Source organism: Pan troglodytes, chromosome 2, assembly GCF_028858775.2.
Source record: "Pan troglodytes isolate AG18354 chromosome 2, NHGRI_mPanTro3-v2.0_pri, whole genome shotgun sequence".
Classification (NCBI taxonomy): Eukaryota; Metazoa; Chordata; class Mammalia; order Primates; family Hominidae; genus Pan; species Pan troglodytes.
In genome coordinates, this window is record NC_086015.1 from 80,596,801 (window position 1) to 80,612,299 (window position 15,499).

Below are 15,499 nucleotides of genomic sequence, written 5' to 3' on the forward strand. Positions count from 1 at the left end.
GAAAGTTTCGTGTTAAAGATCTAAATGGAGTTAGCAAGGCCAGTTACTGCTAACTTAAGGACAGCTGAGGGTGAAGGAGCTGCTTCTGTCTGAAATCAGGTTTTTATTTCAGGAAAGGGGGTCTGCGTTGCAGATAGCTAGAAAGAAGAATTTTCTGTTATTGATATCAATATATTTTTGCAATGTTTGGTTTTCTGGGCTTTCAAAGCATTACAATGATCGTTTCCAGCAGGGAGACTGTAAGAGCAGATGCATGCTTCTCTAGTGCAAAAATATATGTGTTTTCCTTCGGAAGCTGCATTATTTTTAAAAGAAATGGGTTCTGAATATGCTAGATCCCTGAATTGTTGGCAGATTTTGTGAACTGATCAGAGGGATGTCTGAGAAAGGGCATGTTATGAAATGCAGTGCCACCAACACTAATTTTCTGGCTGACTCTATCAGTGTTGATGTGTTAATAAAGATAAATTGCATTAACTTTATTGGGAAAAAAATCTGCTGAATGAGAAAAAGCCTTTCAGTACTTTGAAGTGTTGTAATACATTTTCTTCTGCTGTTGAAAAATTATCGTGAGATGGGAGAGAATTTTTGAGACTTTGAATCAACCTTTCTATAAAGTTCAGTGGGTTCTACTTCCCCGAATGCCATTTGTTTATATAAACACAAGTTATCAAGATATGTGTTTTGTGAATGCTGTAAGCCAAAATGATGCTGCAGACATATCCCATGAGAGACTTTCTGGACACTGTTTGTATGTTTGGAGAAAAATCTTGATGGGAGATATATCTGAGGATTTTGCTTTGCAGAAGCATTCTTTTTACCTAACGTTTTTATCTTGGCTGTAAAAATGTTTCTGAGTCTCCCCTACCATTTCTTTCCTGTCAGTGTTTATCAGAGGTTCAAGAGAAGCATGTATATTATGAACAAGAAGTTTTAAAAATGTACCACAATATCTCAGCAGGATTTTCTAAATACCCAAGCCCCATCAGTCTGATCTTTCTGCTTCTCCTTTTGTTGCATTAAATATATTACAAATCTTCTGCCTACTGTACCTTTGAGGGAAAAGTTCCAACAGGCACTTAGCTTAGATGGTTGATGCAGATCCACCCAGAGGAATGGTGCTGCAAATTATCTTCAGGCCTTGTAAATTATACCATCACATTACTATATTTCCTAGTGTTATCAATGGATTTCTTTTTCTTGCAAACTGCAAGCTGTTATTTATGTTAGCCTGCATGCTGGCCTTTAGTAGCTTAGGATTTAGCGACGTATGGTGTTATTGATGTCAGGAGTGTTAACTTGTATTTCTTACATACGGTCAGTACCTATAGCATGTCGAAGTTTAATTTCCTGCGTTAAACTTAAGCAGTAAACTTTGGAGCTCTAGCTACCCGTGAGAAAGATTGCTGCAAGATTTTAGCAAAGTTGTTAACCTATTCAGAAAGGTTTATTTAAAATGCTTGTGTGTGTTCCTAAGCATGTATTCATTTCACACAGCTTTGAATACAGATGCATTAGATTTCATTTGTAAATCAAGTCTGAAATGTTTCCTCTTTGAACATATGACCACTTTTTCCAACGTACTCTAACTAGCTCAGCTAGAAATTTGCTAGCTCTGCTGTGTGATGATGATACGACTCAGTTAAGTTCAGGAATAGGCAATCATAGCAACATATTTCATATTGTTAAAAGAATTCTGTGTATTTTTGAAAGGTCAGTCAAGTTACTGAAAAACTTTAAACGTGTTGACTGTGCTTTAAAATTATTTCCTTTTTAGTGCCTCTGTTTGTTACTGTATAGGCATTGCATAAATATTTTCCACAGATTCTGAGTTCCTGCGATGTAGCCTCGCCTTGATATGCATATGTATATGTTGTAAATATTTATTTATTCATGAGCTTGGCTATTGATGATGGTGTGTTATCTTTCAGTGGGTTGTAAAATTCTGTTCGTTTTTTCTTGGCATGCTATGCAGTCTTTTAAAACACATTTTTACAATTTGTTCAACATTATTTCCCTTTTCACAATGTAAGGATCTTCATTTATTATTTTGAAAGATACCTTGCAGAGGTGTTCTACACATGAGGTGGGATGGGGGAGAATGAGTCATGTTAAATTAAACACTGTGGCCGGAGGCAAAGAGGATCAACATGGAAATACAACATTTTAAAGGTTACTTTACTCTTTTTTGGTTTGCTTCATATCAATACCAGCTCAAGCTTACCTGCGTACAAAACAATCTTTAAAACAGATACTCTATTTCTAAAAATCCTGGAAAAGATACCAATAGCAAACAAAAAAGTTTTCTTCCGAGTTATTATTTTTTTTCTTGCACTCACACTGCCTATGTGCATTTGTCTTAATCTGACTGAGCAGCTGTCAACCTCCATATGGCAACCTGCTCACCTTGACAATTTCCATTTTTGTAGTATTAACAGGAACTACCATTGAGACAGAAATGGTTATTGGGGCAGGCTTGGGGAGTGGCAGCTTCAAAGACCAGTGTATATGTGTGGCCTGTGAGGAGTGATACGAGCAACACGTAGCCAGACAGCACCAAACAGATGACGGGAAACTGACTTGTCAGAACATTTGGAAAAAATGCAGATTATTGTTGGCTCTCAAGGGATTTTTAAGCTCATCAATGAACATGACTCCCAAATATAGGTTAGTAGGCCAGCAAGTTTTCCCTCAGGCATACGCTTTTCTATTTAATCACAATATATGAACACCTTAAGGGAAGGCAGGTGTCCCATCTGATTAATTTAGAGCATGACATAAGTGATCATAAGAGTTTGCATTTATGATAAACTCACCAGAAATCTTAACTACATTGCTGACATTTTCTTCATTAGAATTACAGAAGCTAATTATTTTATGTTCAATTACCTTCACCATGAAAAAGTCTAAAAGATGTAAACAGTTCCATTCACATGAGCATAACTCTACAGAAAAGTTTACAATGCAGATGGTCAATATATACAACAAAAAGGAAGTTATATATAAATATATAATATCATATTTACATATAATATACATATGTATTGAGTTCACCCTTGAATGACACAGGTTTGAACTGTGCAGATTCACTCATATGAGAACTTTCTTCTGTCTCTGCCACCCCTGAGACAGCAGGACCAACCTCTCCTCTTCTTCCTTAACCTACTTAATGTGAAGACATGAGGATGAAGATTTTATGATGCTCCACTTTCACTTAAGGAATAGTAGATGTATTTTCTCTTCCTTATGATTTTCTTAATAACATTTTCTTTTCCCTAGCTTACTTTACTGTAAGAATACAGTATATAATACATACAACATATAAAACATGTATTAATCAACAGTTTATGTTATTGGTAATGCTTCCAGTCAACAGTGGGTTATTAGTGGTTAAGTTTTGGGGAAGTCAAAAGTTATATGCAGATTTTTGACTGGCACAGGGGTCAGTGTCTCCAATCCCTGTGTTGTTCAAGGGTCAATCATATCTATTTCTGCTATTGGAAATTATAATTTAAGCCAAATTTTAATATTTATAGCTACTATTAAAGGTACAAATGGGAGGTAAATAGGTATAAATAGAAAAATAGGTCTAGAAGATGTAAGTGGGTAAGGCTGGCATGAAATAGTCAAAACGTTGACCCCTTGGTTCAACACAAACATTGGCTAGTCTGAGCAACCACTGATCAAACTAAGAGGGGGAATTAGACCTGACTGTTGTCCATGTCCCATCCATTCTGGCACTTGACCTTGACTCCATTTCAACCTCCTGGAAGAGTCTGTTGAGTTCACTCAATCATCTCAGTTATGACATGAGAGTTAAACTATTGGCAACGAAGTATATGAAGTGATCAAAACTTTTAATAACTCAGAAAATTATTTCACACAACAGCCATACTTTTTTTCTGTAATAAATTACAGCAGCCAGTTATCTAATATATATCTTTGCTAAGCAAAGAAAGCCTCTCTGGCAGTTATCTTCTCCCTCTTTAGGAAGGATTAAATTGTATTATGAGCACATACTACGGTATTGCAACATTTTAATTCATGGTGCATTGAAGCGCTGACCTAGGAATATTTAGAGTGGCAATTTCAATTTTAATCTCTTATCTGCATGGTCCCATCTAATACATTGACAATTATTTCAGAATTTGTTGGAGCTTGTAGAAGTTTTTTAACCTTAAAAGTTAAGAAAAAATTATTAAGTATTTGATGGTGTCTACTGCATAGAAGCCCATTATTATATTTCTTCTGATGTTTCCCCTAGTTATATGAACTAATAAAAAATTTACTGCCTCATAAAACCAGTATCTCACATTCCTTGCTATTGGGTAAGAAATCAATATTTTCATTAATCAGATTTGAACACAATGATTTACTCTTTCAGAAACAATGAAATAACTTAATATTGGGGGAACCAGCCCCCAGTATTTCAACATAGGTTCTTTCTATTTTCCCTAAGTGTCGGCCGGTCTGAGAAATAAAGAGAAAGAATACAAAGAGAGGAATTTTACAGCTGGCCCTCTGGGGGTGACATCACATATTGGTAGGTCCATGATGCCCCCTGAGCTGGAAAACCAGCAAGTTTTTATTAGGGATTTTAAAAGGGGAGGGAGTGTACGAACAGGGAGTAGATCACATGCTTCTGAGCAAACAGGACCAGGACAAAATCAGAAACTTCTGATAAGGGTCTATGTTCAGCGGTGCACGTATTGTCTTGATAAACATCTTAACAGGAAACAGGGTTCGAGAGCAGAGAACTGGTCTGACCTGAAATTTACCAGGGCTGGTGTTTCCCAATCCTAGTAAGCCTGAGGGTACTGCAGGAGACCAGGGTGTATCTCAGTCCTTATCTCAACCGCATAAGACAGACACTGCCAGAGCAACGATTTATAGACCTCCCCCAAGGAATGCAATTCTTTTCCTAGGGTCTTAATATTTAATAATACTTGCTAGGAGAAGAATTTAGTGATATCGCTCCTACTTCCACGTCCATTTATAGGCTGTCTGCAAGAAGAAAAATATGGCTGTATTCTGCCCAACCCTGCAGGCAGTCAGACCTTATGGTCGTCTTCCCTTGTTCCCTGAAAATCGCTGTTATTCTGTTCTTTTTCAAGGTGCACTGATATCATATTGTTGAAACACACATGTTTTACAATGAATTTGTACAGTAGAGGTCCTGAGGTGACATACATTCGCAGCTCATGAAGTTAACAGGATTAGGAGATTAAAGTAAAGACAGGCATAAGAAATTATAAGAGTATTATTTGGGAACTGATAAATGTCTATGAAATCTTCACAATTTATGTTCAGAGACTGAAGTGAAGACAGGTGTAAGAAATTATAAAAGTATTAATTTTGGGAACTGATAAATGTCCATATTAAAATGAAATCTTCACAATTTATGTTCCTCGGCCATGGCTCCAGCCGGTCCCTCCGTTCAGGGTCCCTGACTTCCTGCAACAACTTAAGACTTTCTGGTTTGAGGAAACAAATATAGATCACTTTATGTTGTTCTTGAAATAACCCCAACCACTACACTAGTTCTAACTTCCAGATAAAATGCTTCTAACCTGCATGCTTAAAATTATATTTCATCTTCTAAAGGATTATGACACTTTACATAGATAAGAAGACATCTGTCAGTTTTTATAGCGCTTAATTGTTATGTGTGTCTGTGTCTTTTTAACCACTTTGTAAGTAATTTCAAGAGAAATTTTGTCTTTGATTAATCTTTGTTAACATGCAGTCTTGTACTTAATAGATGCTTAATAAATATTTGATGAATGGACAAAGTACATGGAAAAATAGACTGGTAATACAATATTCTGACTTTAAGTGTTAATTACACATTTCTTACTTTTAGCCAATGTGATGGATCTCACCTTTGTAACGCTGGGAAATCATTTTTATTACAAGGCTTTTACTATATCATTTAAATGTCAGTTTTAGTTGTAGAAAAATTTGAAGGTATTTTATAGTAGTCAAGAAATTTGGAAAACTCTGTCAGACTCATGTAGGAAGTAGTGCAGTAGAAAAAAAGAAAGCAACACTGTTGTTCAAAAGTAATTTATAATGTGAGATTGGGAATCTGGAAACTGAACTGTATGAATATTCATGCAAAATGCAGAGTGTTCTTTGTACTGTGTATAATCATTACGTCTGAGTTTCATTTGTTTAAATAATTTAATCTCCATCTGTATGCAATAAATAGATTTAATACCTTATCTTTCTTACAACTGAAAAGTAAATTCCAAAACCAGGTCTGAAAAACATGTTTTTTATATATGTTCAAAAGATTATTAGAGTATTTTTTATATATAGTAATTGAAGAATATGCTTAGCAACTATACTAAGATCTGTTGTAAAACTTACTCATATTGTTTCATGTTATTTGGGAAATAGCATTTAGTAAATTCAGGAAAATTCCATATATATAAGATTTTGATAATGAAAAAAATGGTGCTTGAGAATAATAGATTTGTCTTAGCTATAGAAAATATGTCCTGAGTATTTTTTATCCATTGTCATTTTTGTTAAACTTCTATTCAAATTCACTTTTTAAAATTTTGACATCAAAATTTCATTTTAATTATATATTTGTCATTAATGTATGCTTGTTCCCTTGTGATTAAAATACCCTGAGATTTCATGTTATTTACCTAAAATATAATTTTTAATTTAATGACAAATAGGGAAAAAATTGGAAAGAGTTTTGATGTATTCTTCATATTAGAAAAGTAGGTATATTAAAGTAGGTATATTAAAAAAGCTCTTTGAATTTTACTTACAAATAGACTAAGCACTCTTATCAAAAGTGGGGAAAACTACTGCCTAGGTAGCAGACGGTTGCACCACTTTGAAGAAAATGATGTTGGGAAGCGTATGTTCTTTATAATGTCAGATTATGCCAGGGAAAAGTGTGGGTTGAAAAACATGTTAATGCATTACACCCTTATCAAGCATGTGTACAAATTGTGTATATGTATCTATCAGCCCCCACCCTCTCCTCCCATTTCCAAATTACACACATGCATATACACATATTTACAAACATATACACACACATTTGTTTAAAAACTTAAAAGGGAAATAAAGATGCTTGGAGGGGTTATTTAATTTTAAAAACTGAGATAAATTGACAGTAATAAAACACCTTGGATATATTAGTGTTGGGGTTCATGAATGCATAGTTAAGATTGTGTCAGCGCTTCCATTATAAGCTACATTTTCAAAGGGTTTACAACTTAGCTATAAAATTTTTGCTTCAGGGTGGACCATGGCTAATATTAGGTCTTAGTCCCAGAGCAATTTCATTTTTTTTAGTTTTCAAATTCAACCTTCAAAGTTAGTTGAATGTTAAAAAATGGGGAAAAAATATAAAGTTTAGTTATTTTCACAGGTTTTGTTACTTGAAAAGGAATTAAAATTTCAAAAAAAAGAAATTCAAAAAGTGATGAGAGTTGGTAATAAGGTGTTTGCCCAAGTCAACTGAAGATTATGTGAATCAGATAATGACCTTGATCAATCAAGACTGGGGATATTTTAGCTGTTAAGGATTTTAGTTTCATTAAGAAACCAAGGTCACCCAAACAAGAGATAATTCTTCTAAAAAGGAAAGAAAATAAACATATTACATTGAAAGGCCATTACATTTTCAGAGACCAGGGAATTCATCAGGGCTTATGGCCCCATGAAAAGTTATCTTTCAGCCATTCAGTCCATCAGTCCTGAGGATCACCTTTGTCCAAAAGTAGAATTTAAGAAATGAAAACAAAGGATCATAATCCCAGACTTACAAAAATAAAATCAAATTTCCAAAGTCTTTTATTGATGTCTTAAAAATGATATGCAGCTTCACCCACAAAAGAGATTTCTTGACTTACTCCACACTGGGTTTTTGAAATCCGTATATTAAGTAAGTGTTCAAAGCTTGCTCTATCGAAGACACTTGAAAAACTATTCTATATACGGATTCTACCCTCCACAAACTTATAGTTTATAATTCTTAAGCCTTTTTTTTCTTTCTTGGGAAGGAATATTCCTTTCCCTTTAGCTGGTGTCTTCAACTAAGTTAAATGATTATGATGTTGAAAACAAAATTATACTAAAGTTGCACTTGGTTCTATTTTTGGGGGAAAAAAAGTATCCAAATAATATTTTGAGGTTATCCTATGGTTGATTTCAAACCAAAATCTCAATTTAGGGTAATGTTGAGTAAGCTCCAGCATTGAACCTGTTCTTCAAATTACTTGTTAACTTCTGGATAATTCATGCTGATTTTTGTTTGTTTATTTATATTTTTTTCCCGTTTGTGCTTTTTTTTTTAAATGAGAGAATGGCTTTCAAAATACAAAGTTATTCCTGTTCTTGTTTTTGTGATATCTATAAGTATCTTTAGCTATTGAATATAGGTTATAATTTAGCTTAACGTAGAAATTCAAGTAATCTATGTAGGAATTTTGGTGTGTGGCATGGTGATATGGTCTAGGAAATACTCTGTATCCCAGGATTAGAGGGGGGAAAGCATCTGTATTTGATAAACGGAGGGGAAGTTGTTGTGAACCCATTTCTTTTTAGGGAGGATATGGTTTATACCTAACAGATTTAGTTTGAAATATAGTCCAATTTGCTATTTAAAACAATCTACACATCAAATTAAGCCTATCATATTTGCTTCAGATTTCATTTTGTAATGAAATTCTTTTATAGAATTAAGTAGGATATTATCCAATTCACTATTATGCAAAAACAACAATAAAACTTTATATACCTTTAGCAATAATATTTATTTGAATGACTACATTTTGAATTTCATTTCTGTACAAAATGCTAAATTAATATGACTATATTCTTATGTAGAGAAAATATTTTCCTGATATTATTATTCAGAAAAATTAAAAAGATGTAATGAGTTCATTCAGTATTGTCAATTTACAGCTCTTTGTATTTTGCCAGGATGAGGTACAGAAATTCATTCCTTCTGTCAATTTATGAAGAGTTCACCACATCAGCTATTAGGACAGACCCTACATATGCTCTGTAGAATCCCTTCATATCAATGTCAAAAACTCTGTCATGAAAAAAGTAGTTATCAAGCTGGGCAAAGTCCAACATTATGTTCTGGAGACAGGGGCATTTTGTGAAATCTCTAATGTAATAGTTGGCAGCTAATAAAGAATTTATTTTAGGGCAATCAGAAATGTCACAGAAGTACCTTCTACAATCCATAGATGCCTAAGAATTGCTCCTGGCTAACAAGTACAGATTTTCATTTATCTAACATAATGTCCCATTCCTGTTGAGGGATTTCATGGACCAGTGTGGAGAAACATACAGGGATTTAGGGTTGAGGTTGTTGATTGCGAAGTGTAATGAGTAGGACTTAATGCACTGTTAGATGAAGATCTTTACTGATTGCCTATTTCCATTGGAGGCTCCTAAAGATATTATGAAGGTAATTTGTACACTTCATATGGAACAACGTAGGTATACTGTACTATTAACAAAATATTTGTAGTCTATCTACTATAGCCATGGACTTATGTAGCCTAGTAGAAAATCTAAAAGATATACATGCATTCATTCAATAAATATTTACTGAATGCTCCTAAGAGAAACATAATACAAGTCATCAGAGAAGACAAGAATGAAGATACATTTAGAAAAATATATTGTACAATGCATGACCTGTAAATTATGCATCTCCAGTTCCTAGGCTCTAAATAGGTCAATATAAAAGGAAAATATATTTCAAACAATGATAACTGCAAATGAGCACAGGGAGGTATAGAACTATATGCTAGGCCAGGCGTGATGGCTCACACCTGTAATCCCAGACTTTGGGAGGCCGAGGCGGGCGGATCACGAGGTCAAGAGATCAAGACCATCCTGGTCAACATGGTGAAACCCTGTATCTCCTAAAAATACAAAAATTAGCTGGGCGTGGTGGCGCGCCACTACTCAGGAGGCTGAGGCAGGAGAATCGCTTGAACCCAGGAGGCGGAAGTTGCAGTAAGATCATGCCACTGCACTCCAGCCTGGCAACAGAGCGAGCCTCCATCTCAAAAAACAACAAAAACAACAACAACTATATGCTACGTGTATCAACCCCATTGGTTTTATGAAAGTAACAACTTGACTAATGTTACATGGTAGTCCACTTCCAACCAGCCAGGCATTCAACCCAGGTAAACTGTGCTACATTTAGGGGACAGTCAAGTAACCTACCCCCATTCTAATGGACAGTATGTTGAGAATTAGTGGAAAATAACAACAGAGTCAGTTAAGTATAGCTGTAAGAAGCAGGAAGATGAATCTAGAATTTATAGAACTGAAAATAAAAGGCCGTTGTAAGACTTGGGAGGACACGTCATATGATGACTGCAGTGTTTAGGGAACAATTCTGTGTGCGTTACCTGGGTGATGAACTTTCTTACCCGTCACCCTGGAGTACTTTTCCCTCATTACATTTGCAAGATTTACTTTTTGATATCTTAAAAACAAAAGCAATCACACAGAATCATGTGCTAGAATAAAGGTCTAGCACACAGAATCATGTGCTAGAATAAAGGTCTAGCACACAGAATCATGTGCTAGAATAAAGTTGTAGGGCTGGTCCTATTCTCTTAGTGTGAAGAGTTTCATCTATGATGTCACTGTTACTGAAAACTTTTCCTGAAACTATTTACTTGCCTTATATAAAATATCTTGTGCAAATCATCTTCTGAAGTGGTTTATTTGAAATGATTTCTACTTCTTCAGTATATATATATATATATATATATATATATATATACACACACATATATACACACAGACATTATATAGTGTACATTTAACTAAATTAGTATATAAATCTATCCTGTATACAAATAGTTCATCTTTTATAATTACATTTCACTGTGCATAAAAATTATAGCGTTTGCTTCATTTATCAGTTATATGTTATCAGTTATCATTTTTACAGACATTTCATAGAGATATAAATGTGTAACTTGGAGCTTCAAATATATGTTCTAAAAAGAGTTCTTCATATCATAATCACATTATTAGATGATCTTTAAGATTTACTGTTATAATTTTAAATGCCTTATGTATACATAAAAGTATGATTTTATTCATCTGTTTGAAGAATCCTAGGCAAGTGGATGGGTACACTAGTTAAATAATTTGAAAGTGATAGCATGTTTTTCCCAAGCACAAATTTTGACTTATAATAATTAATTTTAAAAAGAAGCGGCAAAGTTACCGGAAGTCAGTTTTTCTTGTAACTTTAATTCACTTTCAGTTAGATTTGAACAGACTCTTAGGAACTAAATGAGCACAAAGTACACCAAGAAGATGCATTCTTATATATCCTATTTATAGTTTAAATTCTTACAATTTTGATTACAGCAACCTTCTTATCCATATCTTGCAGATACATTTAAAGGCAATTAAAATAACTTTATGGGGTAGCAGCTCACGTTTGCTAAACTTATTTGAAATATCGCCAAGAAATAAAAGAGACACTGAATTTCTGCTGACATCTCTGCCATTTATTAGTTGTATACTCTGAGGCAAATTATCTGACTTCTGTGATTCTCACATTCTCACAGTGCTATTTCATGTGGAACAAATAAGGTCATATATGCAAAGTAACTAGCAGTGTAGCAGTGGTCTTTCAATAAATATTTTCTTCAGGAAAAACTATACTCAAATATTTTACTTATTGTTAGTATTACACACACACACACACACACACACACACACACCCCTAAAGGCTAATTGCTGGGATTCATGGAGCATTTCTTGTGTGCCAGCATTGTGTTAAATGCTTTCCAAGTATAATCTTATTTAATCCTGTGTCTCTATATTAAGCACTACTTTTCTCTTTCTTAAAACTCAAATAGCCAAATCTGGATTTTTTTTCTCCTCATTCGAATTCATCAATCTGTATTTTAGGCTCATTATAGATGTGAAAATGTTAGATGCATACTATTATTTTTTATTTTTAGCCAAATAAAATGCAATCACTGTTCATTACCTCAACAAATTAAGTACTAATATCACATCTGGTTTAAAATAAAGACAAATGAGTCTATGATTAAGAGGTATTTGGAGAATATTGATGGTGTAGAAAAAGCAAACCCTCTATTTTAAGAAATCCAACAAGACAGGCTTAGGTGGCATGGAGAGTATCGTTTCCAGATCACATATATAAAATTGGAGTATTCACAAGGGCAAACTTGGAATTGAATGAGCCAGGTCCAAAACCAGATGGCAAGAAAAAGTTTCAAGCTGTTTCATTTGGAAATTGATTTTTGGATTTCCACGTGGCGCATTACAAGTTCAAATTAATTTTAAACTTTTAATTTTTCATATGTATCTTCATGACTCCAGCACATGCTTCCTTGTCTGTCTTGTTGCCAGTCAATCTAAAATGGATACCAAAGTGCTTTTCACTCTACGTTAAATACACACAGAATAGCACTTAACAGTGAGCATTTTGAACTCCTCTTAATAAAAGTTTTAAGAGATAAGAAGCTTTTTCTGTTTCAGGTCACTATTATTCTGAATAATACATAAACATTGAGAAATGGTAGAAGTTCTACTGAGGATCAAGACATAACTTCAATACAATGATCTATCATTATCACAGTTTTGGTATTCTAGTAAACCTCACACCATACTACACTAAATGTTCAATATTGCTGTCTTTTTTCTTTCCTCTCCTTATCATAACACTATTTAAAGGAAGAAATTGTAGGATGAAACGGGGTTACCCATGGGAGTACTTTGACGTGCCAAAAGTAAAACACTGAAAAAGAAAAAAGGTCACTTTTCTAGCTTCAAAAACCACAAGGGATGAATCAAATGCTTTGAGACGTAATATGTGATGCTCTTCTAGAACTGAAGCTGCGTGTTCTTTCAATCCCAGTCAATGTGGTTGCTTGTATATACCTTAGGTAGATAATAAAATTCATTGTTAAAAAAAATGTACAGCTACTGATTTAGGGTGGTTTCTAAAGGTCACTGTAAATGAATATGTTTGGAACAGTTGATAAGGCAGAATGCAGGACGGAGATTTTTTCTCTCATTTAACAAGTTAGCAATTTCTTCAATCCGTTAAATTACCTGATAGCATGTTTGCTATGGGTTGGAGAGCTTTAAGTAATCTGTGTTGTGTGTAGATTCAAAACATGTTTAAGATCCACGTGAGTCTAATTTTCAAAAGTACATGAAAACAGAAATCTTTGAATGAGTAAAATAATTTTTTCTTGAAATCATGAGTCCTTTCTTCCTCAATAATTCTGGAATTAAATATCAAAAAACTTCTTTGAAAAAAAAGCACTTTACTACATGCAATTTCTCTGTTACCTAATATAATCGGAGAATGTGATTTTCTGATAAATGAAGTTGACTATTAATAGGAATATTAAAAACAGATCAGTCTCCTTTGGGAGGCCAAGGCAGGCAGATCACGAAGTCAGGAGATCGAGACCATCCTGGCTAACACGGTGAAACCCCGTCTCTAATAAAAATACAAAAAATTAGCCGGGCGTGGTGGCGGCGCCTGTAGCCCCAGCTACTCGGGAGGCTGAGGCAGGAGAATGGCATGAACCCGGGAGGCGGAGCTTGCAGTGAGCAGAGATCGTACCACTGCACTCCAGCCTGCGTGATAGAGCGAGACTCTGTCTCAAAACAAAAACAAACAAACAAAACAGATCAGACTCAAATAAAAGCCTAACTTAAAATATTTTTAAATGCAACATTTTATTTAACACTACAATATAAACGCTCTGCTATATTTCCATATTTTATAATATCACAATGGCTCAGAGCCTTCATTATGAATGTCAACTTTTATGGTATCAAAGCAAAAAGAGCCAGTTAGCAGAAGTTCACAATTATTGTACAGTAGATTAAACTAAGTTTACTATAGGATGCATTTCTATATATGGAAATAATTAAGTTAATAGAGCATAAATAAGTTGATAAAAGGAAGTCTGATTATAGCATTATTCCTCAATACTTCCTTAGTTTCATTTTATAAATAATTTTAAAATTACCTTCCCAATGTTTGGGGATGTCAGGTATCAGACCATACTTGTAAACATACTTGTAAAATGTCAGGTATCAGACCATACTTGTAAACAGGTATCAGACCATACTTGTAAACAGTTGGTTGTAGCCTGGATTATGAATAATTTGTTTGCATTTGAATCAGTTTATAAGCCAAAGCAGGTGATGTTGAATAAGTTTCTCCCTTGATTTTTTATTAATGCTACCCGAGATACAGAGACAGTGCAAAAAATAAGAATAAAAGGCCAAATTAAAAAAAACAACAACCCTGTTTTGATATTGTTAATAGTCAAGTATTCCCTGTGAGCTAATTTGACAGTAAAAACATGTGGAAAGGCATTGGGAATAAAACATATCTGTTCCTTGTACAAAAAGGAATGACATAAGCTTGAATAACTATAATAACAAAAGTTAGGTGGATTGAAGTTATCATTGGTCAGAGAATTATTCAAGATTCCATTATTCTGAGCCTAACAGTATTGTAGAAAATACATTTCTCACTTGAGAAATGAACCTTGTGTCTTTAAAAATGATATCAGGAACATTAGGCAACCAAGAAAAACATGTTGAAAATCATGAATATGTTATTTTGGTGATTAATTTTTGATGATGCTAAATATTTTATTCTGCATGTTTTGGAGACTTTTGGTCTTAGAAAATAGCTGTTTACCAGTTTGAGTAATTATCATAGCGTGTTGGCAGAGGTTAGACACTAAGTAAGCTTAAGGCTTAATTTATCTTCCACTTAAAAAATGGCACATGATCAATGTAGACACACTGGAAATAAGAGAAAAATTTAAAGAGAATAAAAATGACTATAACTCCTCTTTGTAAGAATAGTCACTTTAGTTCTACACTCTAAGAATGTTCACTTTAACCCTGTCCAGTATTTTTTTTGATGTTCACATACAAGTAGATAGGCAGATAAATGGATGAGTGTGTGTGTGCATATATATACACACATACTAGTAAATATGTGTATACATACCATGTACACACTAGTAAATATATGTGTATTATGTTGCATAATGCATATATTACATACATATATGTATATTACATTGCATAATGCATATATTATATTGCATAATGCATTTACCGAATGAAAAATTTATTCATATGCAGAATTATTATCTTACATACATAATTTTGTATCTTATTTTCTTTTACTCACCTTTAGATTATGTCCAATGTTATGAATATCTTTGAGTATAAATCTGATTATTCCTTTGGCAAAGTTTCTAGAAGAAGAATTATTGTCTCAAAAGATATAATCATTTTAAGGCTCTTGATTCATAATGCCCAAGGAGCATTTCATAAAAGAGCATCAATTTACATGCCAAACTGATTTGAGTTTAAATGACTAATGTGCTTTCAATAGTTTAGAAAAGTATCTATTTTCTCAATTTGATATAAAATATAGTATAACCTGATA

General features: G+C 33.8%; 1 protein-coding gene across 24 annotated transcripts in view; it reads left to right on the plus strand.

Moving 5' to 3' along the window:
• ROBO2 (roundabout guidance receptor 2) overlaps nucleotides 1-15,499 on the plus strand; it is a 1,748,072-nt gene that overhangs the window by 407,497 nt on the left and 1,325,076 nt on the right. The gene's annotated exons all lie outside the window — the stretch shown is intronic.